This window comes from Myodes glareolus, chromosome 2 (genome assembly GCF_982192425.1).
Source record: "Myodes glareolus chromosome 2, mMyoGla1.1, whole genome shotgun sequence".
Taxonomy (NCBI): Eukaryota; Metazoa; Chordata; class Mammalia; order Rodentia; family Cricetidae; genus Myodes; species Myodes glareolus.
In genome coordinates this window covers 137,140,292-137,165,810 of record NC_142027.1, presented here as the reverse complement: position 1 = coordinate 137,165,810, position 25,519 = coordinate 137,140,292, and the positions used below count along the sequence as shown (strand labels likewise).

The 25,519-nt window shown below is 47.9% G+C and overlaps 1 protein-coding gene across 2 annotated transcripts in view; it reads left to right on the top strand.

The window, feature by feature from the left end:
- Ksr2 (kinase suppressor of ras 2) overlaps positions 1–25,519 on the top strand; it is a 359,771-nt gene that overhangs the window by 56,408 nt on the left and 277,844 nt on the right. The window lies entirely within an intron of this gene.

Sequence of the window (25,519 nt, the reverse complement as noted above, 5' to 3'; positions counted from 1 at the left end):
CAGACAACACTTCCTTCTAGCTTTTTTGGGGAGATGCATATCTGAGTTAGCATAGAGAAGCACACTTCTGTGCAATTGCACACCAGAGTGCTGCTTTCATATTATTGTAAGTTGATAACTAGTGACCAACCTTAGCAACAAACACTGCATGTATATGCATGCATACATCTGTACACACACCTATATGCATGTGTGCATGTGTGTTACCTGTGTATCTGTTGCACATGTGTGTGCACACCTATGTGTATGCATGCACACATTTATGTTCATACCTGTGTGCATGTATGTGCACACTCTATTATGTGTGCTTATATGTAGAGGCTAGAGGTTGACTTTGAGTATCTTTCTTCATCACTTTCCACCATATTTTTGGGGTACACTGTCTATCATCGGACTGGGGCTTGCTATTTGGTCTAGACTACCTAGCTAGTGAGCTCCAGGGCTCTTCTTGTCTTTGCCCATCCCAGCAATGGGTGCACCACCATGCCTGGCTTTTATGTGAGCTCTGGGGGTCCAGATACAGGTCGTCATACCTGCACAGCAAGCACACTGCCTACCAAGCCATCTCATGAGTCCCCATGAGCACTGCTCTTTTAAAAATTTTTATATAGTATTATTATGATGATCATGTGTATATGCATGATGTATTTGTATGTGGGTGTGTAAGTGTGGGCACACATGTGGTACACACATGGAGGTCAGAGGGTAACTTAGTGGAGTTGGTTCTAACATTCCATCTTTATATAGGTGCTGGAAACCAAGTTCAAGTTGCCAGGCTTGTATGGCAATTCCCCTTACCTATGGAGCCATCCTGACAAGCTTTTTTTTTTTTAAATCTTTTTATTTGTTTATGTGTACATTTGTGCCACAACCCACATGTGGGGGTCAGAGGACAACTTCCAGGAGTGGGTTCTTACCTGCTGCCATATTGGGTCCTATGGTTTGAACTCAGGCTGTCAGGCTTGATGGCAGTCCCCGTTAATGGCTGAGCCACCTTGCTGGCCCCTGTGGACCCCTTTCAAATAAAAGCATCACCCAGCAATACTGCAGGTCTGCTTTCACCGAACTCATGCATGCTGTGTACACATTCACCTGGACACGCCTCTGCTTTGGTTTGCTAATTGTGGTCGCTCCGTGACCCAGGGTTGGTCACTGAGCTGTTCGTGCACAAGTCACATGTGGACTCATTTGTGTGAACTCCCAGGACTTGGGAGACCGGATCACGTGACAGCTCTAGCTCCTCCCACTTCTTCCCATAACGGATGTATTAATTTTTAGTTGTTGGAGCTTGCTCTGGCCGCCCTGCCGCTCTGGGACCCCATGTGGCCACAGTGTAGGGAGACTCTGCATTCAGAGACGGGCTTCTCTTTATGACTCGTAAACTTTCTCACTGCTGTCCCATCAAAGCTGCCCACGAAGCACCACAGAGCTGAAGGCTGAATGTCATTTTTCATGCCTGGTCATTTAATTAAAATCCACTGGCATTTCAGTAGGCTGAGGGCTGGACTTCAATACAAGGCTAGATTCTTCTAAAATTTAATTTTGTCCTAAAAACTTATACAAACTGAGGTATGACTTGGTGAGGTTTCCAGGTGCTTATGGCATAGTGGGATTGTGTGGACATCCTCTCGTGATCCTTCCTTCTTCCCGTGACCCTTTTCCACCCATATCCCAATCATCCCCCTTCTGTGTTCATGCCCCTTGCTCTCCTACCTGTGGATTCCATGCAGCAGACAAAATAGTATTGATCATTCTGAGACATCACAGTCCTGATTCTGTCCATTGTCCTGCAAATGCTGTGACTCCATTCCTTTTTTATGGCTAAATAATACTCCAATGAGTCTGCGCACCTCATTTTCTCACTCCTGCTCATCTGCTGGGCCCTGACCCAGTTCCATATCTCACCTACTGTGAGCAGCTGGGCGGGGGATGTGGATAGTCAGGCATCAGTGTTCACGGACTCCTTTGTGTGCCTACTCAGGGGTAGTGTGCCTGGATTGTAAGACATTTTTAATCCTCTAAGGACCCTCCACTCTCGTGATGGCTCCTCTGATTTACACCCCTACCAGTTCTGGAATGGGTTCCAGTTTCCTGGCCGGTATCTCAGTTGGTACACATTAAGCATGGGGCTCACACTGTTACCCGAATCAATGTGGCTGTGTTTCAGGCTCTTAGTTCAGTGCTGTGAATGAAGAGTCAGTTTTCTGTGGCCTCACAACCTAATGAAGCAATCTTCTTGTCTTTTAGGAGCTCAGAGTGGTTAAGGAACTCACCCAAAGTCACACAGTTTGTGGAAGGCGCCAGATTTGAATCTGAGCCACTCGACTCTAGAGATATTGCTTCTCTGAGTGTTGTCCAGTAGATCTGTGATGAAATTTCCAGGAAAAACATTGGGGCAGGCTAAGCAGATACATTTTAGTTTTATTTATATGTGGATGTATTTGTGTGCATGTTCATGTGTGTGGGCACGTGTGTGTGTGAGTGCATGTAGAAGCCAGAGGCAAACTTTAAATATCATTCCTTAGGCACTATCCACCCTTCATTGCTTCTCTTGTCTTCCTCCCTCTCTCCTTCTCTCCTCCCTCCCTCCCTCCCTCCCTCCCTCCCTTCCTTCCTTCCTTCCTTCCTTCTTCTTTTATATTTATTTTATCTGTATGGGTATTTTGCCTACACATATGTTATGTGTATCAAGTGTGTGCAGTTCCGAAGGAGCCCAGAAGAGGGAGTCAGGTCCATAGGAACTGGAGTCACAGATGGTTGTGAGCTGCCAAGTGGGTGCTGGAAACTGAACCAGGGTCCCCCAGAAGAGCAGGCAGTACTCTTAACTGATGAGCCATCTATTTAGCCTCGAGCTCCCCAAGTCCTGCTCTTTTTGTAAGATGGGGTCTCTCACTGACCTGAAACTTGCCAAGTAGATTAGGCTACCCCAGAGTCTGTGTCTGCCCAGCACTGGGATTATAGGTTCCAGTCCCTGGCATTCTTAAACATGGGTTCTGGGGTTTGAACTTAGGTCCTCATGATTGTATGGCAGGCATTTATTTGAAAAAGAAGTATGTCTATAGTCCTGTGTTTGGCACACACCACATCTTCAGTAAATGTAGGCAGTCATTTTGGTAAGAATGTTCTGTCTTCTCCTCCTCTCTTTGATGCATTCATATATTAATAATATAATCATTATATAAAATATAATTATTGCATGTAATATTTGCATAAATACTATATTTATTATATTATATTATTATATGGCCACAGGCATTGAACCTGGAGCCTCCTGCATGCTAGATAAATTCTCTACCTCTTTGTCACACCCCCAGAGTCTTGGCTTTGTGCTCATGCATGACCTCAGTGTGTCTGGGTGTGGCTTGGGAGCCTTTGAATGGCAGGTTCTCATTCTAAAGCAAAGGCACACCTTAGTTAGTCTTATGTTACTTTTGAGCTACATTCTAGAAAAATAATATGCTTTTGTCTTTTGTATTGAGTAAGAGTTGGTAGCCCTTGTATTGGATTTGGGGGGAGAGGCAGTAAGCCTCTGGGGAAGTGAACGAGGACCCTTTACTATTCGTTTTGAACACTTGAACTTGGCAGCTCTCAAATACCATGCATTCTGATTCCATAGTCTCATGGGTCAGGAGCACAGGCACAGCCAGCTGGATCCCACGCCCAGGTTCTCACGTGACTACAGACCCCATCGGCGGGGCTGCGTTTTCAGCTGAAGGCTCAGCTGGAACTAGGTCTGTGTCGACTAGATGCTCACTCAAGTTGCTTGGCAGAATTCATTTCCTGAAGCTGTCTGACAGCGGACCCAGCTTACTCCAGCCCTCACTGGGGACAAGCCTTCTGTCCTAGGTTACTTTGTAAGTGCTAGGCCAGAGGGAAAGAAACAGAGAGAGAGAGAGAGAGAAAGAAAGAGAGAGTTGCTGACACCCAAGGATGACCTCTGAAGTTGACCCCTGGCCTCCACATGGGTGTGCACACATGTGCACCAGCACACACACACACACACACACACACACACACACACACACAGTTTATAGTTGTTGAGCTACTGTGAGTCAGGGATGTAGGAAGGAGAGAGGCTTTAGCCACCAGTTGGAACAGAAGGGGCCCCTTCTGGAATCACCTGGCTCTGTTTGCTGCCTGCAAACATGGATTTATTTGACACTTTCCTCACCCAAACAAAAACACAACAACTAAGCAGCCTGCAAACTCTCTGATTCTTTTCTTAAAGTGCAGAGAGAAGTGGTTGTCTGGCTGCTTCTCAAGGCTGAGGACTTTTGGAGTGTGATTGCATTTAGCTCCAAGACGGCCATTTAGGAGGGCGATGATATTAGGCTCTGCTTCTCCCTCTCCTCTCCCCTCTCTCTGTGTATATGTGACATTCTGGATGGCGTGAAATCACACACACACACACACACACACACACACACACACACACACACACCTGCCAGTCCTTTCTGGGAGTAGTTTTTTCTCCAGCCAGTTGAATGTCGGAGAGTTTCACTGGAGACCTAAAACAAAATCAATACTCCCAGTCAATCGGGCATCAGATGCCTTCAGGTTCTAGGGTGCCGACTTAGTGATTGCAGCAGTTCTACAAGTCCAGCCCTCCCGGGCCCATGAGTGCCATCGAAACCTTTACCTCAGTCAGCCGGCTCACACCTCACATGGGAGATCACCAAGCCTGCACTTATTTTTGTACCAAAAGGGATTTCCGCAGGGGAGAGAACTTTCCTCCCCATTGAAGGCCGTCGCGACCTCAAAAGCACGTGTTTTCAGTTGGGTGACAGGGACAGTGTGGAAGACATGAAGAAACCCGAATTCGGGCTTGCCTGGGCATGGCGGGAGGCAGTCGCTGAATGTGGATTGTATTTATGGACAGTGCGGAGCTGGTGTGGCCGCCTTTTATGTACAGGCTGCTGAAAACCAGCGTTTGCCTCTCTCTTCGAAGAGGCAGGGATGGGAGCCTCGCTGGGTCGGGGAGGCAACCCTCCTTTTGGGCGGCCTGCTGAGAGCAGAACTATTCTGGGCAGCCATGCCTTTCCTTGGCTCTATCAGTTCGCTTCCTCTGCCCGCCTGTCTTCTGCATAGTGTGACCTGAACCCAGCACAGCCACGGCTTAGAACACGGGAGTCTGTCAATGAAAATGAGAGCCTGGCCTCTCCCCAAAGCTAGCACCCTCACTGCTGACACACACACACACACACACACACACACACACACACACACACACACAGAGAGAGAGAGAGAGAGAGAGAAGCCAGGGCAGGGGGCAGACAGTTTCCACCCTGATGTCTCCTTGTTAGGCAGAGGAAGGTCACAACCATGCCAGCTGTAGTGTTCATGATAGCCAGGAGACCCGTGCACATCCGTGTTACAGCTGGAGACAACACGAAATCAGGATATCGGTGGGAGCATGATGGAATGAGAGACCATGGTGTTAAGAGAAACAAGGGGACGTATCAGAAACACACAATCCACGTGTTTCACTCATATCGGACTCTAGATTTAAATGTGTGTGTGTGTGATGTAAATAGTGGGGACCTGAAAGAAGTGGGGGGATGGCAAAGAGAGGGTAGGATGCAGGAGGTGTGAGGAAAAGAGGGGACTGTTCGGGGAGAGGAAGGTGACCAGGAAGAATGGAGCAGGGAGGACGGAGGAGGGCAGTGGTGGGCAGACACACACACACACACACACACACACACACACACACACACACACACACACGGTATTTTGTATGATGACTTATTTGGGGTCTGGGGTGTTGTTAGAGTGCTTGCCCAGCCTGCATGAATCCCCAAGCACAGCACAAGCCAGATACAGCTGCATACACCTCAGCATTTGGGAGGTGGAGACAGGAGGATCAGAGGTTCAAAGTCATCCTTGGCTGCATAGCACGTTGGATGTCAGCCTAGGCTACATGAGACCCAGACTCAATTTGTTTTCTCATTTTACACCCAAGGGCGTCCCTCCCCTCATCCTTCTTCTGGTTCCAGAAACTGAAGTCAGTTCCTGCTATGGGTCAAGCACCCAGAGGTGCTCTGGGCATCTTGTTTTCTTGCATCTAGTCTCACAGCAACCCTTGTTCAGAGATGTCAGTAACTTACCTCAGGACACATAGCCTCTGCCCTCTTTGCTGGCAGATGGTACCCCAGACACACTTGGTGCATGGCACCTTCAGGTTCACAGGTCTCAACCAATCCTGCGGAGTCTGGAGGGAGGGAGATATTGGTCTCCACCTATAGATGAGATGGCTCAGCCTTCTTCACCAAGACTTGGGGACTTGGTTGCTCTTTTGAAAAGTTCTCTGTAGTTTGCAAACCCAGTTTCATCTTCAAGTGGTGTTAGCCCTTCACTTTCTTTGTACGGCAAACCCTGATGGAGCCTAGCTCTGTGGCCCATCTTGTGCCGATTGCCAGGCAGGGCATAAGGCAGCCACAGCCCAGAATCTGGAGTCTAGATATAGTACTATTTATAAAAATTCACTTCCAAAGCAACTTACCATGAGATTTATTCTTTTCTTCTTACATTGAGCTGTGGTTAGCAAACATTTCTGTAAAGAGCCGTGTGATTATTTTAAGTGTTCTAGGTCATCCAATTTCTGTGTCAACGGCTCAGCTCTGCAATGTAGCCTAAAAGGAGCCTCAGACAACATGCAAATGAAGAACTGTGGTTGTGGCCAATAAAACTTTATTTATAAAAACAAGCCAAGGGCCAGATTTGGAGGTTGACCAATATATTCGCTGACTCCTAGTGTAGGTTTGCTCCAGAAGTCAATATGGAAGACTATGAAGTTTGTCTATGAGGCTAGAATAGGGGGAAAATGGGACAAAGGCTAAAGAAAGAAATGGACGAAGTGGAAAGACTGTTGGGAATGAGCTGTTTCTTGGGAGCCGAAGAAGATAAAGATTTTCCAGTTCTGTTTTCTCCGCTGTGTTAGCCATGTTCACTCAGTCCCAGGAAGGGAGGTGTACCCAGGTGAGTGGGGCAGGGGGAGGAAGGGTTCAGAGACTCCGTTTGTTGGTGCCTCTTACCTCCGGCTTCAGCTCTGCCCTGGCCTCTCACCCAGCCTCTGAACAACTTCATTTTTTTTTTCCCTGAAGTGAGAGGTGACAGTTAAGGACCCAGAGGCAATTCCCCATCAACAAGGGAACCGGCCAGCCCTCTGCGGTAGAAGCTGGTGCATCTCAATATTCCGTTCTGGGAGTTCCTTTTCCCTCTTGCTGGAGCACAAGGTTGTTTCCATTTCACTCCTCAAGTGTGACGCAAGGTGTGCCAGGGCCAAGTCCCAGGGTGGATTTAGGTGGGAAGAAAAAAAATAAGAGTTTATGGTTATACAAACAACTTTAGGTGACAAAGAAAATGGACCTGAGTAAAAGGCATTCTGAACATGGGGCACGGAAACCTGGCTACAATGTTTCTGTGTCTTCCCCACACAGGACCCTCCAAGGTGCAGCCCTCTGAAAGAGCGCTGGCCTACCGTGCATGGAGCTCAGCTCTGACCCCTGCACCAAGAGAATAACCATGGGACGTGGGAGTGGTGTTTTCAGGGCACGGCTGCTTTCTACAGAATGCAGTCCTGATGAGAGATCGCAGCTACTGTTGGGGAAACGTGACACCAAAGGCTCAACCCTGCGGTGCTGGGGTACATGGGCAGTGCTAACGGCTACAGGTGTCCATGAAGGACAAGAATTGCCGGGAGATTTGTGTGATGCACCTTCCTCAGTGATGCCGGTACTCAGGAGAAACCTGGGAAGGTTGGGATCAGGGATCAGTACCTGTGACTCAAGACCATTGGATGACCCAGGACAGGAAGGTTTTCTTTTTCCTAGCGTAAAGAAATATATTTTTAAAATTTTTCTGTGGTTAGGCGGTGGTGGCACACGCCTTTAATCCCAGCACTTCAACAGGTGGATATCTGAGAGTTTGAGGCCAGCCTGGTCTAGAAGAGCTAGTTCCAGAACAGGCTCCAAACCCTGTCTTGGAATGTGGTGTTTCGCCTGCATGTGTAACAGCCAAACTAGGAGCTGACAGGATAGGAGGCGGGCCCGCATGGAGGCAGGTCTCTTTGCTGTCACAGGGACCGGCCAATCCAAGGTTTCACCCATGAATAAGTAAAAACCTTCGCTTCTCCAAACCCCATCTCTGAATGGTGCATTGGAGACCAAGCCTTCAGCACACCAAACCTGGAAACGGGACAGAGGCTTAAAGTCTGGCCCTCCTTGGATCTTCTGTGTCAGGGACTTGGGTGGAATCCATGATCTGTGTTCTCTCAGGCTGTAGGGGTTTCAGAACTGTTAGCCTAGAAGGGTTACCTGGCCAGGCATGGGTGTCCAGGCCCATTTGATTGGGGGATACCCCTATACACTGGGAGATACTTAGCTGTATCCCTGTTTTCTACTTGAAGATGCCGGGAGCATCCCTTGATCCCAAGTCTCGATAACCTAGATACCAGCTCTCCCCTGGAAGACACAATTGCTCCTAGCTGGGAACGGCTGAGCTGGATGAAGTAGGTCCCACTGGACAGTTTTCATTCCTGACCTCACCAGTCCAGCCATCTGAATTGGAATGTGGAGCTAGAAAGAGGGAGGATGCCCAGCCTCTGCACTTCCGGGCTGACACCGTGGCCTTGCACCTCATTATTTAAAAATAGTCGCAGCATTTAAACTTTCTAACAAAATTTTCCTGTGAGGAGTGACTAAACATGGAAAAATCTCAGCCCCAGGGACTCATGGTAATGCTCCCCCAAGAACCTGGCTGCTCCAAGTGGGGATTTGGGTGGAAAGATTTGTCCCTTGTAAGTGCTAAGTCTGCTGCAGAGTGCCGGGTCCTTCCACACACCTGGGCCTCCTCTCCCTGGGGAGCCGGGTGGCAGGTCGCTGGGGCCCAGCTGCATTAACCTTGAGACTCTGCTTTCCATTGCTGGCATGTTGGCTCTGAGCCCTGTGATTTGCTTTTCCCGGTGACCTGAGTGTCAGGAGACGTGGGTCTGGGAATAGGGACATCATATCGCCATTTGGATGGCCCTGGTTCCAGTTTGCCTCCATGACTAGGCGCCTGGCCATGCTTCAGTTTCTGCACATGTGAAACAGGCGCCGTAGGGCTGGGATGTAGCTCAGTGGTACAGTGCTTGCCTAGCGTGCCTGTCTCTAGTACTGTAAAACCAAACCTCCCTAAATACAAAACATACACAAAAATCCCAGCATTGTGATAAATTGATTTGATTTGATTGCAGTGTTGGGAGTTGAACCCAGGGTTTCATGCATCCTAGGAAAGAACTCTACAGGTACACATTTAGACAGCAACATGTGTGTGTGTGTGTGGTGCATGCATATATACATGTGTGTGACGGTCAGAGATCAACTTTGGATGCTATTTCTCACACCTGTCCCCCAGTTTTTTGAGATAAGGTCCCTCAGTGGTCTGGAACTTGCCAGGCAGATTGTATTCTTTCTGTCTCTGCCTCCCCCAGGTCGAGATACAAGTGTGTACCGTTGTGTCCATTTTGCTTCCCGTGGGTACTAGAGTTCTGGCTTGGGTCCTCAGATTTATTTACATGGCAGGCACCTTTCCTGAGGCATCCCCCAACCCCGCTTCTCTTATATTGTAAAGAATGTGCAGCATCTATGATTTTACCCACTACAGTGGTTGAGATTTGTTTCTATTGTGTGTGTGTGTGTGTGCGTGTGTGTGTGTGTGCATGTGTGTGTGTGTGTGTGTGTGTGTGTTTGTAAGTGGGTGCTCCCAGGAGTGGAGGTCAGAGGACAACTAACTTTTGGGAGTCACTTCTCTGCTTCGACCACATGGGACTTGGGGACTGAATTTAGGTTGTGGGATTTGGCGGCAGGCACCTTTCCACGCTGAGTTGAGTTGCCTCACCAGCCTCCGCTTACCCATTTCTAAGCTGCATTAAATGCATTCACATTGTTGTGCAGCCGCCACCACCATCCACTAACCCAACACTCAGCATCCAGGTCAGACATCAGAACCCAGGACCAATAAGGGCAGCTGTGGCTTTTTCCATGGAGGGCACCTCCATTTGTTTCTTCTTGTACAACATTAATTCATTTATGAACTTGCTCTCAAAGTTCTTTGGAAAAAGGCAATGAAGGCAGAAAGTTCCTGCCCTCATGGTAGCTGCTGGTAGGACTAAGATGGGGTAGAAACGGTTCTAACGAGAGGGGTGTATTTCAGCTGCTGTGCACACATAGTGTGCTTAAGTGGGGTGTGGTGCTGCTCACTAGGGAAATGGAGGCAAGAGGATCTGGAGGTCATTGCCAGCCTCACTGCAGCATCAAAAGTTCTGGGCTAGCCTGATCTCCACGAGACCCTTTCTCAAAATGAAACAAAGGAACCCAGTGTGTTTATGGAGTTGGATGTGGTGGAGCACACCCCAGAGTAAGGAAGACAGAGAGAATTAGACCTACAACTTGAAGGATGAGCAGGAGGTCAAAGGTGGTGACCTCAGTTACTCCCAGGGTCTCCCTCAGTATGTCTAACAGGTCCCCACTGGATCGTGGTGCTCCTGATCTGGGGACATCACTTTGAGAAGCCCTAGTGTAAGTAAAGGATGGCAGGAGAAGAACTTAAGAGAGAAGTGCTTTCCTTCCTTCCTCACCAGCCTCACCAGAAAGGGGAAAGGAAGGGTTGTGTCCATTCTCTCTAGTGTGACAGTGCCCTGCTGCGTACATCTCACTAAAATGATATTAATTCATATTAAATACAGCTTTAAACTCAGCTTCTTGGCCATACACCCTAATCCTATTCCAAGTACTCCGTAGCCATGTGTGGCTGCTCTGTCGGACATCATGGATATAGAACATAGCCACCATTCTAGAAAGTTCTAGTAGGTCCATGCTGGCTTAGGTGATTGGCTCAGCCAGGTCCCATTAGCTGACTTGAGACCAAGCCAGATGGGATCCTGGGGTTCTGAGCACCTCACAGATGTGACTTTTCTTGTGGCAGGGCCTCACATGGCCCGTGTTGACATCATGGTCTCCTGCCCCAGACCAGGCCCTCACACGCGTGGTCCCTGTGGCTAAAATTCCAAATACAGAATCCAGGATGGGTTTCTTGCCAAGCAATGCCAAAACCCAGATAGAAACCACCTGTGGATGTTCCTGCCTTCTCCATTCATACAGATAACATTGAAGGTTTGGAACTTGGTATCACTCTTGGATGTAGAGGGTTTTTTTTTGTTTGTTTGTTTTTTTTTTAACATTCTACTTAATAGGGGGAAACATATCTGTGAGAAGCTATGTGGATCATTTGAACTTCACAACTCCTCACCCCGGAGCCTAGAGCCAAGAGCAGGACTCTTTATTCCGACTTTGGTCTTTCCTCACCTGGGAATTTAAAGGGTGTAGTTGGGGCACAAAAAGGCCCAGTGGGGTCGGGGTGCCTGCTGCAGACCCTGACGGGCTGAGTCGGATTCTGGATCCCACATAGTGGAAGGAAGGACAGACTGGCTCCCATGATCCCACATAGTGGAAGGAAGGACAGACTGGCTCCCATGATCCCACATAGTGGAAGGAAGGACAGACTGGCTCCCATGATCCCACATAGTGCAAGGAAGGACAGACTGGCTGCCATGATCCCACATAGTGCAAGGAAGGACAGACTGGCTCCCACAGATTGTCCTCTGACTTCCTCATAACTCTGTTACATGCATCACCCCAATAAATAATATCAAATAATTTAAACAGAAACGACATGGCACCATTTCTTTGTTGGACCATTGTCTGTCTAACGAAAACATTCCCAACTGTATTTTTTTTTCATTGTATTTGAAATATTGAACTTGTACGTGAAATTTGCTAAGTGGAAGTTGGGGTTCCAATCTGAATCTTGGAACTAAATAAACACTATCAAACAGTTTAAACAGTATTTATACATTTGATACATGGAGATTTTAAGCACTTTAGTTGTTGGTGAACAAGCCTTCTCAACTATATACATAACCACAGCAGCTTCAGCCTGTGAGAGGGCTCGGCATGTAAGGGCGGCTGCGGCCAGACGTGGTGACCCGAGTTTGATCCCTGGGACCCGCATGGTGAAGGGAGAGAACTGATTCTCACGGTGGTCCTCTGACCCCATCTGAGTGTTGAGGCGTGTGTGAGCATGTGCACCTACACACATGCATTAAAAAACCAAGCAATAACAATCATGAGCTGGCCACATGACTCAGTGGCTCCTGAACACTAGAAAATTTAAACATATATATATGTATGTATATATATATATGTATGAAAAACTTCCTAAATATGCTGAGCTCTCTGGCGAGGTTGTACCTGAGTTGAGTTTCAGCTGAAACTGCTGTCTAAACCAACTGCTCACTTGCACACTTCAGACCATAGTTAGAGGGGGCTACACTCCGTTGGGTTGGAAGAATATGAAATAATCACCTCAAATACACAAACTATTTAATTCAGACATGACTCTGATGGGTTTAATGATCCTTAATGTGTATAATGTGTCCCAGGTCTTGACTGAGTCTAAAAATATCATTTTAATGAGGATCATGGTTCACCTCAGCCAATTAAAGTTAGACCCTGATGAAGTTTTGAAGTTATTTGAGGGTGTTGAGCCCTCTGATTGTCTCAGCTGATCAGTGATCAGAGATTTCAGCAAGGTTGCAATCTGGATTTTTTTTTCTTCCAGACAGGGTTTCTCTGTGTAGCCTTGGCTGCTCAAGAATTCACTTTGTAGACCAGGCTGGCCTCAAATTCACAGAGATCTTCCTGCTTCTGCTTTTCAAGTGCTGGAATTATAGACATGCACCACCACCTCCTGGCTGGATTTTTTTAAAAACTTGTATTTATTTTTTTATGTGTATGTGTGTGTGCCTGTGTGAGTTTATGCACACCACATGCTTGCAGATGCCCATAGAGGCCAGAAGAGGGCGCCAGATACCCCTGAAACTGGAGTTCAGGCAGTATTGAACTACCCAGTGTGGGTGGTGTTAACTGCTGAGCCATTTCTCCATCCCTAGGCTTATTTACAATGCTGGTTCTTTATGTGACTTAATTTTAATTTCGCGGCCATGGTCATGAATAGCGTGATTGTCTTGAGCAGTGTGTACTAAATGGAACATGTGTATTCCACCGTGAAGCTGCTTAGCCATTGCCTTGATGTGGCTGGCTTCTGGTACATACAGTTTGTTCTAGATCATTCTGGCCTTTACCAGGTATTTTTTGAGACAGGATTCCATTGTGTAACCTAGGCTGACCTTAAACTCATGGTCCTCCTGCCTCAGCCTCTTAGAAGTTAGTTAAGTCTGTGTACCCCCATACCTGACTGTCTCCTTTCCCTGTGGTTCAGGCAGGGGGCCATAAGGCTGCAGACTGCTCGGGACATACCTTCCCCAGATATTTTAACTGTTGCTTGCTCTGGCTTCCAGGGTCACAGGCATGGGAATCAGAATGTCTGCCCAGCCCTCGCCTCCTCGCCTCCTATCCTTCAGAATAGCACCTGCTCACAGGCCCTTTTCATGTTCTATGGCCATTGATTTTTCTCACCTGTACAGTTCAGACTGGAACGGCCCCCACCCCACCAGTGTGTATTCCCGAGGGAGCTACAGTGTGTACCTGGGGGGAGGTCATTTAGACTGACCAAATGGAAGTTGCGTTCAACTTTGGTATGATTTGGGCTGGGGTGTTTTGAGAAGTTGAATGTATTAGTCCAGCATTTCCCCTGAAGCCAGTGCTGGGCAAGAGGGGGATGCTGGTGCTTATTTTGGGTGCCTCCCTGTTCCAGAAAAGTTGGAAATGATTGCAAGGGAGACAGAGATTAAGTTTTTATTTTTATCCTTCTAAACCCTGTACCTGTGCTTTCTGGGGCTACTGACTCTGGGTGCCTCTTCCCCACCTCCCCTAAACCTCAACCATCCGTGCATGTGGCCCTACAGCCCCTCACTGCTGCAGTGACAATGAATTGAGGACCCCTAGGCTCTCCCAGGACAGTGAAGTCAAACTCAGTGTGGTTGAGCTTCTTGCCTCTCTGATCTATCTGGAGACCTTGTTTAGATGGAAAGAGGAGCCCCTGGTCCCAGGAGTCCTGGGGGCTTGGAGTGGAGCCGAGCAGGGGCTTAGCGCATGTGTTTTTAACAAGATCCCTAGGCAATCCTCTAGCAAGCGGAATCTAACAACATTGAGCTCAGGAACTGGGGGCCTCTCTGTCACTGTTTTTAATGCTCATGGCCTTGGGCAGGTTAGTGATCACACTGTACCTCTGCTCTGTTCCCTCTAAGAGGCCTTTAAGGTCCATAGGATGACAATCACATTTGATATTAGTAAAACCCTTATTCTAAAGCCTGGCATATGGCAAGCCCTATAGCCATGAATTCAGCTATGACTAGATTCTTGAATAATAGTTGATGAATTAGTAGCGTTATTATCAACAGACTAGTAGATACAGCAAGTATATAAAAATCAACAAATGTCAATTTTGCTACAAATACAATATGGATGTGGTTATACTTTGAATTATATATGAATATTCATATCTGCATGACTATATTACATTATAAACATAGTATAACTGTATTACAGCCGCATATTATTATAGCACAAATGTTAGTAGTATAACAATGTTGAGGCTGGGGATGTAGCACAGTGGTAGAGTCCATGCCATGCGTGAAGCCTGGGTTCCATCTCCAACACAGCAGAGACACAGGGTACGGTGGTGCCTGTCTTTATGATGAAGCAAGCATTCAGGAAGTGGAGGCAGGAGTCCAAAGTACAGCGTCATCCTTGGCTCCGTCGTGAGGATGAGGCCAGCCTGAGCCACAGGAGACCTGTCTCAGAAGCCGTGAGATTCTAATAATGCTCCCGAAGGACTTCCTGGGGGCTAAGCGATCTACTCTGCTGCTGACTAGAACCTTTGGCTGTTTGTAATATTCCTTACCAGATAGAGTAAAGGAAGGATCAAAGGTCGGACTGCAGAGATGGCTCTGTGGTTAAGAGGGCACACTGCCTCTGCTCAGTTCCCAGCATCCATACTTAACTGTTGCCTCTACGTAGCTCTAGCTCCAGGAGATCCAGCGGCCTCCCAAGATGCCTTGGGCATCTGCACGCACATACGTGCGCGTGCACGCGCGCGCGCGCGCGCGCACACACACACACACACTTAATAAAAAGAATCTTAAAAAAGCCACCAGTTATCTTGAACCCAAGGCAGTGGGCAGTGGGATCCACATCCCTTGACCCCTTGACTGCTCTGGATGCCTGGGGTCCTCTCTGCCTTGGGTCCAGGAGGGGCCGAAGACCCAGTAGGGAGCGTGCCACTAGATGCAATATGGTCAGTTGTTTGAAACCTTTCCAGTCAGACAATTTTCTTCCCTGTCAGCTGGCCCCTCCTGCAGGGCTGTTATGACAATGGTCGCCCTGGCAACCGCGGGACGGCCTTAGGCCTCTGGTTGCAGCTCGGGCTATTTCATTACCCTAGTGGGGTTTGACAGTCAGAGCTGACTGCATAGCCAGGGAACCGGTCCTGCCCAGTCTGTACCTTGGGAAAGGGCTCAGGGGTCTGGTGACCCTTTCCAGTGATGTTCGTTTATCAAAAGACCAAAATAAATAAGTAAATAAATAAATAAAAGGATAGACCACTGGCTGTTTCCCAGGCAGGCTCCAGGCAGAGCCCCTGCTCAGAGCTGACAGGGTGATGGGGGTGTGGTAGTGGGGAGGCGTAACCATGGAAACCAATAAACAGCATCATTTGTGATAAAGAGCGTTACCCAGGATGTGGGGTGTGTGTGGAACTGGGTGTGCCTTGTTTGGAAGCGAGAACTCTGCACGGTGGGAGGGCCACATTGGTACTGGCAGGAGAGCCACCCGACGGCAGGAGGGACAGGAGCCAGGTTCACGCAGGCCTAGAGGATCAGGTGCACACCCCTCCTCCACCTACCCTGCCTTCCTCTGAGTTTTCCTGATCCATCTATTAGAAGTGCCCAAGGGTGATGGCTTTAGGCAGTAGCAAACCAAACTCCTGTGTGTTTGTCTGCAGTTTGTCTGAGTTTAGATTTGGAGTGAACAGTTTCCTGTTTCCCATTAGGGCTTTGAGACACGATTATTTTTAGAGCTGTCACATGTCTTGACTTTTAATTTTTTTTTGTTGTTTATACCGCTAAATTTACCCTCATGCTAATATGGAATACAGTAATAAGGCACAGGAATGCTTGGATGGAGTCGGGGGCCTGCAGACAGTTTCCATTTGCTGTGTGAGGTGCTGGGCTGCCATCTGGTGTACAGCTGGAGAATTGCACCCTCGGATCTCTGCACCCTCGGATCCCTGCACCCTGAGCCACTGTTAGAATGGCCCCTGTGACCCCGGCAGTACTTGAATCACCCTTGCCGTAATCTTTTTGTTTCTGAGGGTTTCTCTGATGCCTTGGCTGTCCCGGAACTCGCTCTGTAGACTAAGCTGGCCACAAGCTCACAGAGATTCGCCTGCCTCTGTTTCCTAGAGAGCTGGGATTACCACGCCTGGCCCTTGCCGTAATTTGAAGGTAGATATTTTGAACTGCTTTTTAAATTCACGTTAGCTCTGCTCGGACCTGAATTGAGGATGACCTAAAAGTCAACTACGGCACCTGGTGGGATGAGGCCACTGGGTGGGGTAAAGCCACCAAAGGCTCTTACACTGTGTCTGCGTCAGTGGAGGAACTAGGAGAGGCCCTGAAAGGGGGCATTAGATGGCCTGAGTTCGGATCCTGGACCTGCCACTTCTTTGTCTGTGTGACTTTGGGTAGTACAGCACCCCGGACTCCATTTCCCTATCTGCAATATGGTTTCAATAACGTGACTCCTGGGTCAGCATGCTAACACATCCAGAAGAAGTATATCAGGACCCATTTTAAAAAGCTAACTTAGCACTGGGAGGCAGAGGCAGGCGGATCTTTGTGAGTTCAAGGCCAGCCTGGTCTACAAGAGCTAGTGCCAGGACAGGCTCCAAAGCTACAGAGAAACCCTGTCTCGAAAAACAAAACAAAACAAAAAATAAAAACAAACATAAAAGCTAACTTAGTGAAGTTGGAAGACTTAATTATTATCACAGTGATTTTTGGTTTGTTCTGGGGCTCGAACCTGGGGCCTTATACACGCTGGCCATGTGCTCTGTCACTAAGCTATACTTCTAATGTGAAAGGAGTTAAAATTAGGAGTCGAAATTCTCCCCAAGGGTACATCCCTGCTTTGCACACCTTTTCTGGTAAAGGTCCAGCTTTTTCAGTGCTGAGATTCTGTGGGTAGTGCTTTTGTAAAATACGATAAAAATGACTCACTAGAAAATGAAATGGACAAAGAATGTAAGACTGGCTCAGAAAACAATTCAACTCCGCAGATTCTGAATGTCTCTTGCCAAATGGCCATGTGCCTCTAAATGCTCAGGCTCTCTGGGCTCACCCGAGGGGCGTGGCTTGCCCAAAGGGGCGTGGCTTACCTGACAGGACGTGGCTTATGTCTACACAGAATCCAACAGTGTGGGAGAGCACCGTGCCCCTAGTCAGGAGTGTGGTATAAGCTTTGTGCTTAAACCACTCCTCAGAACTGTGAGAGGAGGAAGGAGAGGTCTTGCTTCCCTAGCATTCCGCCATTACCATTCTGTGCTAATGGATCCTTGCTGGGGAAGAAGCTGGCCCATTAATTTTGCATCTCGGGTGCCCAGGCTGACCCTTGACTGCCCTTCTTTCTTGGCTCTGACCATGTGGCCTTGCGGCTTGTGTTTACCAAGTTGGCTTCCTAGAGGTGGACGCTACTGCTCAGCTCAATTTTTCCTTTTTATTCAGGCCAGGACCTAGCCCATAGAATGGCACCGCCGTGTGTGTGTGTGTGTGTGTGTGTGTGTGTGTGTGTGTGTGTGTGTGTGTTTGTACATGCACACGCGCGGGGTGGGGGGCTTCCACCTCAGTTAACCTAATCTAGAAATCATGATAATTCTAAAACCTGCCAATTTGACGATCAGGGTCAAGTATCACAGGTTCAATTAATTAGACCTGGGTTCAAAACCCGAGTGAAATTTGATGGCTTTGGCTTCAGTATTTTCCTTTGTAAAATGTGGGAGGATAATCAGAATCCAAAAGTCGTCACAAGGACTAAATGATTAATTTAAAAAATACGGTCTTAGGACCGTGACTGACAGCCATGCTGTGACCTTAGTCTTGGGGACGCAAGAAATCTTGACAACTTAACTGCCATTAAAATGGCTTTCCTGGGGCTGGAGAGATTGTTTTGGTTTAAGTAAAATGCTGCAGGTCCCTGAATGGCTGCGGCGGGCGGCATGTGCTGAGACTATGCAGGCCATGAGACCACGCTACAGGTCCCTGATGTGGCTGAAGGCAGTGGGCAGCAGGTCCTGAGAGCAGTCAGTCCCAGGCAGAGGCGGCACAGTTCTCTGAGTGGCTGCAGTGGGCCACGAGTCCCAGGCAGGGAGCCGTGTGGTGGGTAAGAGACCTTGATGGAGCAGCTATCCAATGAGGAGAGACAGACAGATGGGCATGCCATGGAACCATGCTGCAGGTCTCCGAAGACTATGGGCAGGGAGTCACTTGGTGGGTGAGAGACAGAGACATGGATAGAAATGCCATGCAGAGTGAGGTTGGATATTTATTTAGTGGGTTATGGAGGGGAAAGGGAGAAGGGGGAAGGGGAGAGAGAGAGAGAGAGAGAGAGAGAGAGAGAGAGAGAGAGAGAGAGAGAAACAGGGGGAAGGGGAGAAGGGAGAGACAGAAGCTGCCTCTTCAAGAGAGAGACTGAAAAGAAGGACACTCAGCTGGAAGGTAAAGATCAGCCTGCCTCAGCAATGGGGGAGGGAGTGGCCGTGGCTTGTCTCTTAAAGGGACAGAGTAGACCATTACAGAGATGGCTCAGTAGTGAAGGGTACACACTGCTCTTGCAGAGCACCCAGGTTCAGTTCCCAGCTTCCACAAAGCAGCCCACAACTGTCTGGAACTCCAGCTCCAGGGAATCTTATACCCTCTTCTGGCCACGTCAGGGTCCTATATGTATGTGATGCATACAAATCCCATGCAGGCAACCACGCACATATAAATAAAATAAAGAAAAAAATGGCAGTATCAAGCCAGGCATTAGGGAGACTGAGGCAGGAGGACCAAGAGTTAAATCCAGCTTGGGATTAGTAGTAAGACCTTGTCTGAACACACACACACACACACAAACACACACACACACACACACACACTCTCAGAGTCTGAGAGTCTCTTTGTACTGTTTGTTGTCTAGGTTCTTTTCCATGTGGTTAGGACAATCACAGATTTGAGAAGGCCTCCTTTATTCTAAAATCAATGAGAACAAACATGAGATGATGGGCGTATCTGCTTCTTTTTATTATAGCTGTATGTGTGTGTGGTATGCATGGTATATGTGCCTGACATGTTGGCACATGTGGTTGGGGCGGCACATGCTTGTATGTGCACAGGCATTTGGCAGCCAGAGAATGCCATTGAGTGACTTCCTCCTTCTTCCTTCGCTTTCCTGAGGCAAAGTCTTCCAGACCCAGAGCTCCGCCATCCAGCTAGTCCAGCTGGCCCGCTTGCCCTGGGGGTCCTCTGTCTTCAGCTCCTGAGAACTGGGTTGTAGGCAGGCACCATACCCACCCAGCTTTGTCATGAGTCCTGGGGATCCCAGGATCCAAACTCTAATTCTGAGTCTTGTCACAGCGAGTGTGACACACAACGTAACACAACACAACAAACACAGCCTCATCCTGTGTGAGAACACGTATGTGATGTGTCAGCAGGGAGGCAGGGAACCTGGATGTTGGGGTAATGTGTGGGGGTACTAACACAGTGACGGTCTTGCCAAGAGGGATTTCCTCTGAGTTCTGCCCCACCCTCTCTATTCCCATTCACACCGCACAACACCGGCCTTCCAGCAGGTTACCTTCCCAAGCCAGACTTAACAGCAGGGGATACACATCACTAGGAGGAGGAAACTGAGAACAAACAACTCGGAACAAGAATATCGACAAGGAACACCCATCAGAGAGAACTGCACACACTTCACACGCCTCTGCAGGCGTGTTCTGTACATCACATAGGGTTTCATGGTGCGAGGATGGAACCCAGGACCTCACACAGGCTACACACGTGCTCCACTATCGACCCACACTTCTAGCCCTCCTTTAACGTCTTGTTTAAATTACAGAATTTTACTATTTTATGTGTATGGGTGTTTTGCCTGTGCACCATGCATGTGCAGTGCCCGGAGGGACCAGAAGGGGGCATCAGATCTCCCAGAACTAGAGTTATAGACAATTGTGAGTCCTCATATGTGTGCTGGGAATTGAACTCAGGTCCTCTGCAAGAGCAGACAGAGTTAGTTCTTAACCACTGAGCCATCTCTCCAGAGCAGACAGAGTTTTTAAAAACTGAACCACCTCTCCAGTCCCCAACTTTCACTTGTTTTAAATTTTTTTTTCAAATCAGAGTCTCATTAAGTTGTGCAAGCTGGCCTTGAACTCACTTAAAAAAGACATACTTTTATTAGTATAAACTATATGTAGATGTGTGTCTGTCTGTCTGTATGTATGTATGTACTAGTCATGTTAAAAAAAATCACAGAATTATGTGAATGTTATGTTAAATGCACAATATCTAAAACACACTCTGCTGGACAGTGGTGGTCTCTGCTTTTGATCCCAGCACCTGGAAGGCAGAGGTAGACAGAGCTCTGTGAGTTTGAGGCTAGCCTGGTCTACATAGTAAGTTCTAGGACAGGTAGGGAGGGCTAGGGTTATGTAGAGAGACCCTGTCTCAATTACCTCCTCCCAACCGTCCTCCCCAATCCCCCACACCCCACCATGTCTTAATAACCTCCTCCCCAATCCCCCACACCCCACCATGTGCTCAGTTTAATATATTAGAGACTCACTTCAGTTCCCCCTTAAGTATTAGCGATGCATTTTAGACTCACAGAACACGGCAACCTAGCTTTCCCTAGTTTAGCTGATCGATGGACTGATTGGTTTTTACAGTGCCAGCAGGCAGCCTGAAGACCTGTCTTCCACATGCTGGGCAGCATCACCAGCACCCTCTGACCCATCCGTGCTTTTGTTTCTTGGAAACAGGGGGTCTCACTGTAGATCCCAGGCTGGTCTCAAATGCCTGGCGTCTAACAATCCTCCTGCCTCAGCCTCCCGAGTGGAAGGAACGAGAGGAGTCCACCCCTACCCTCGGGTTCAGTTTAGTGGATTTCTCCTCGACCAATACAATTGTGTCCACAGAAAATGTTTTATATTGTTTTGGTTTTTAAATTTCAACCAAATCCATTTCTATGAAGCAAAACAAAACACAAATCTGTTCCCGAGTTGAGTGAGCCACACCAACGTCTTCGTCACCTTCCCTCTGGATATTTGACGTGGATTGATTGCTTACACTGGCTGCAGTGATGCCTCTCTCTTCTGCTTTAAGTCTAGAATTTGAGAGCACACCTACAAGTCAGAGATTAAAGGCAAGAGCAAGCGCCTATTGCTCAGAGCCACACCCTGCCCCGCCCTGCCTTGCACACAGCACCTTTAAGGTGCAAACGCTTGTGGTCATGCAATAAAACGTGGTGAGAATTTTACCCATGTGGTGGTTCCTCTTGAAACTACTTGGCTCCTCACCAACCCTGGCCCTGCACCACTCCGGGAAAGCTTAGCAAGATTGGGAAACCTAGCTGGTGTCTCCAAATGATGGCGGTCGCTCAGTCAGTCTGACTGACTCGGTGACTCCAGCCGCCACTGTTGGGGTTTGTGGTGATTTGAATATAATTGGCCTCCCCCATAAGCTCCTAGGGTGTGGTAGGAAGTGTGTCACTGTGGAGGCGGGCTTTATGGTTTCATATACGCTCAAGCCACACTCAGTGTCTCAGTCCACTTCCTGTCGCCTCTGCAGGATGTAGGACTCTCAGCTACCTCTCCAGCACCTTGCCTTCCTGCATGCCACCATGTCCCATCATATGATAATGGATTAAGTCTCTGAACTGCTAGCCACCCAATTAAATTTTTTTTTTGTAAGAGTTGTTGTAGTCATGGTGTCTCTTCACAGCATTAGAAACCTCAACTAAGACTGAGTTTGAATTGTGATTTTCCCTAGGTCATGTATGCAAGTCCAAACCCTATTCATTTTATTTATTTTGTGTGTTTGGGTTTTTGTGTGTGCACACATGCGTGTGTGCATTCATGGCATGTAACATGTGGAGGTCAGAGAGCAACCCAAGGGAATCAGTTCTCTCCTCCCACTGTATGAGTCCACTGGGGGTTGAGTTCAGGTCATCAGCTTGGTGGCCAGCACCATTGTGTGCTGGGCCACCTTGCTGGCCCTCATTTTTAAAACATCTCTTATAGAGCTTTGTTTAATTATTGAAAAGATGCAAACCCTGTGTTTGAAGAAACAGACCTACGTCTTGTTGTTGGTGCTGTTGGGTACCCTCCTGAGAAACTCAGTCTCGTTCTCTCATACACTTCCTCTGCTTGGCATTCTGGGGTTGCACCCCACTTTCCTTCTTTTCTCTCCCGCTCCCTACTTCCTAATAGGTTTTCTGTACCCCGATAAGAGGTTTCTCCACTGATACAGTAAGCCAGATCAAGTTGAATTAAAAAGTAAAAGACCAGGTTTAGTCTGAGCAAAGCAACTCCTGGGTGATCCTGTAGCCTCCAGAGATTGAGGAGGGAGAAGGCGCAGGAAAAAAAAAAATCACATGATGGAACTAAAGGAGCTTTAACACCTGGTAGGCACAGGGTGATGCCACCTCTGCCACGAGCAGGGTTTGTGTCTAATCATGATGCTTTCGGAGGGGATTGGGCAGCTGGCAGCTTCAGTCAGGGGTGTGGAAGTTGACTTTTTGGTATTTTTTTCTGAGAGGGTGGGGTTTGGAAAGGCAGGAATGGGGCTTTCAAGGGACGAGCTGTTCCAGCGAAACACTTCTCTCTCTTTCCTTCTAGATGATGCTTTACTTTTGTTTATGAGTGTTTGCCTGTGTGTATGCATGTGCACCAGAAAAGCATGTCAAATCTCCTGGAACTGGAGTTGCAGATGGTGGTGAGCTGCCATGTGGGTGCTGGACACCAAACCCAGGTTCTCTGAGAGAGCAGTACCCCCTTTTAAGCGCTAAGCCATTGTTCTAGTCCCCTGTATTGCCTTTCTTTGGTTAGTGTCGTTCATTTGTACAGAACTAGCCACGAACAAAACAAAGCACTGTTCCTTTCGCATGTCCTGGTGTCTGTCCAGGAACGTGGGCCAGGTCTCCTTTAAAAAGCGCTGGAAAGCTCACGGAGACTTGTGTATGACTTGCCGATCCAACAACAGAATGTAAATGTCCTTTCTCCCCACTCTTTTTCCTACCTCCATTCTCCTCATCCCCAGAGGGTCAAGGATCCTTCCAGAAGGAGGCTGTGTGTTTACAAAGAAATACATGGACACATTTGGCCGGGGAGTGAGAGGTTCTGTTTGTCAGGACATCTCCAAAGCCACGGTCTGCTCAGCATAGCACAGCTTGTAATTTTATCTGGCAGTGGTGTGAACAGGGCTTCTGGATGTTACTTGGTGGGAGTGTGAACAGGGCTTCTGGGGCCTTCTCCGCCTACAGCCTCTTCTCACCAGAGAGATGGTTATGCAACGGGGGCTATGCAGGTGTAACTACTCTAATATTACTGATGATAAGCCATAATGAAGTTTATTTCAGAGTCATTACTTATATATAGAGAGATGATGTCACCATGTGTTAAATAGGAAAGCAAGCAATTGTACGAATGAGATGGGTGTGCTTATTTGTTTTTATGTAAATAACTAAAACTTGACAGTGTTTGACGCTGCAGTGTGCAGGACGTCTGACCGTTTCTTAAAGCCCATTGAGAGTTTGATCTTAGAATCGTCAGTGCTGAGGGCTCTGCTTTTCATAAGAACAGAGGACAGCATGGTGGAAATGGGTTGAGCCACACCTCAGAAATCATTGGAAATCTTGTCCTAGTCCTAAAACAGAATTTATTTCATGATTTTAAAAAGTAAAACCCAGGGGCTGGAGAGATGACTCAGAGGTTAAGAGCACTGACTGCTCTTCTGGAGGTCCTGAGTTCAATTCCCAGCAACCACATGGTGGCTCACAGCCATCTGTAATGAGATCTAGCGCCCTCTTCTGGCCTGCATGCATACATGGAGGCAGAATGTTGTATACATAATAAATAAATACATCTTTAAAAAAATAAATAAATAATAAAACCCAAGTCAACCTTTTTTTTTTTAAATTTTTGTTTTTACCTAGCCTTCTAACACAACGTGGGCCACACCTACAACAGTCTGACACTCACACATTGAGAGGAATGAGAGGGAAATGCTGCCGTCCCGACCCACAGTAGTCTCGGTGGGAGCCGAGGTGCTGCTGCAGGTTCACTGCTGTTGGGTGGTGTGACAGCACTCGGAGGACAGTGCATTTGTGTGTTCAGAACCAGCAGTGAAGTCACCAGAGGTGGCAAGCGCGAGCATTGCCAGAGCACCTCAGAATCTTGTGTGTTTGATCTGGAGTTAGTTTTTGGTTATTGCACATCCAGAGATCTTTGCTGTCCCCTAAACTTCCCCGACTCTGCATTCAGTTACATATGGACTCACAGCTTAAGGAGCTGGGGTGTGGAGTTCCTTCTGTGGCTGCTGCATGGCGTAAATCGTAAGTTTCTGATAGGTGGATTTTCAGGGTATTGACAATCCTTTGCTCTTGCAAGCAGAAGTGTTTAAAAAAAAATCCTTGGACACAGTTACTTTCCCAAGATGGTTGCCATAGAATGAGTTCCTAGACTGGGCGGTGGTGGTGGCACAGGCCTTTAATCCCAGCACTCAGGAGGCAGAGGAAGGCGGATCTCTGTGAGTTTGAGGCCAGCCTGATGTACAAGAGCTAGTTCCAGGACAGCTAGGGCTATTACACAGAGAAACCCTGTCTCGAAAAACAAAAAAACAAACAAACAAACAATCAAAAAGAATTTCTAGACATGGAATTGTTGGGTCAAGGGTCTATGTGATTACAATGTCGGTGGAGACCACCACAAAGAAGAGGTAACTAACATCCCACCTCCACTACAGCAAAATGCCAAGGCCTACGTGTTCTCCCATCTTCACCAACACGGTGAGAATGCGGGAGGCTTGCTAGTTCACTCTGTGTTGTATGACGTCAGTAGCTGGGTACTTCCTAAAGAAAATAAGTGTATTTGGCTTATGATTCCGGCAGCTAGAAGGTCCAGCTGTTGCTCTGTAACATAGTGGGGGAGGGAGGAGAGCTGGCTGCTTGCGGAGGGGCCAAGCACAAGGGGTCTAGCCCCTTAACCAAGTGCTTCCAAGAGAACTACGGTAAACCCATCTAGGAGTGGTGCCTCCATGTCTCAGTCACCTCCCTCTGGGTGTCACCTCCCACCTCTCAGTCTCATTCCACTGCAGACTGAGGTGCAAGGCTGGGTCTTACTGCAACAGAAACAGTCTTTGCAACACAGGGTTGGCTGGGGTTAGCACGCGTGATAGCCCGGCTCCTTGTGGCCGTGTCGCTGA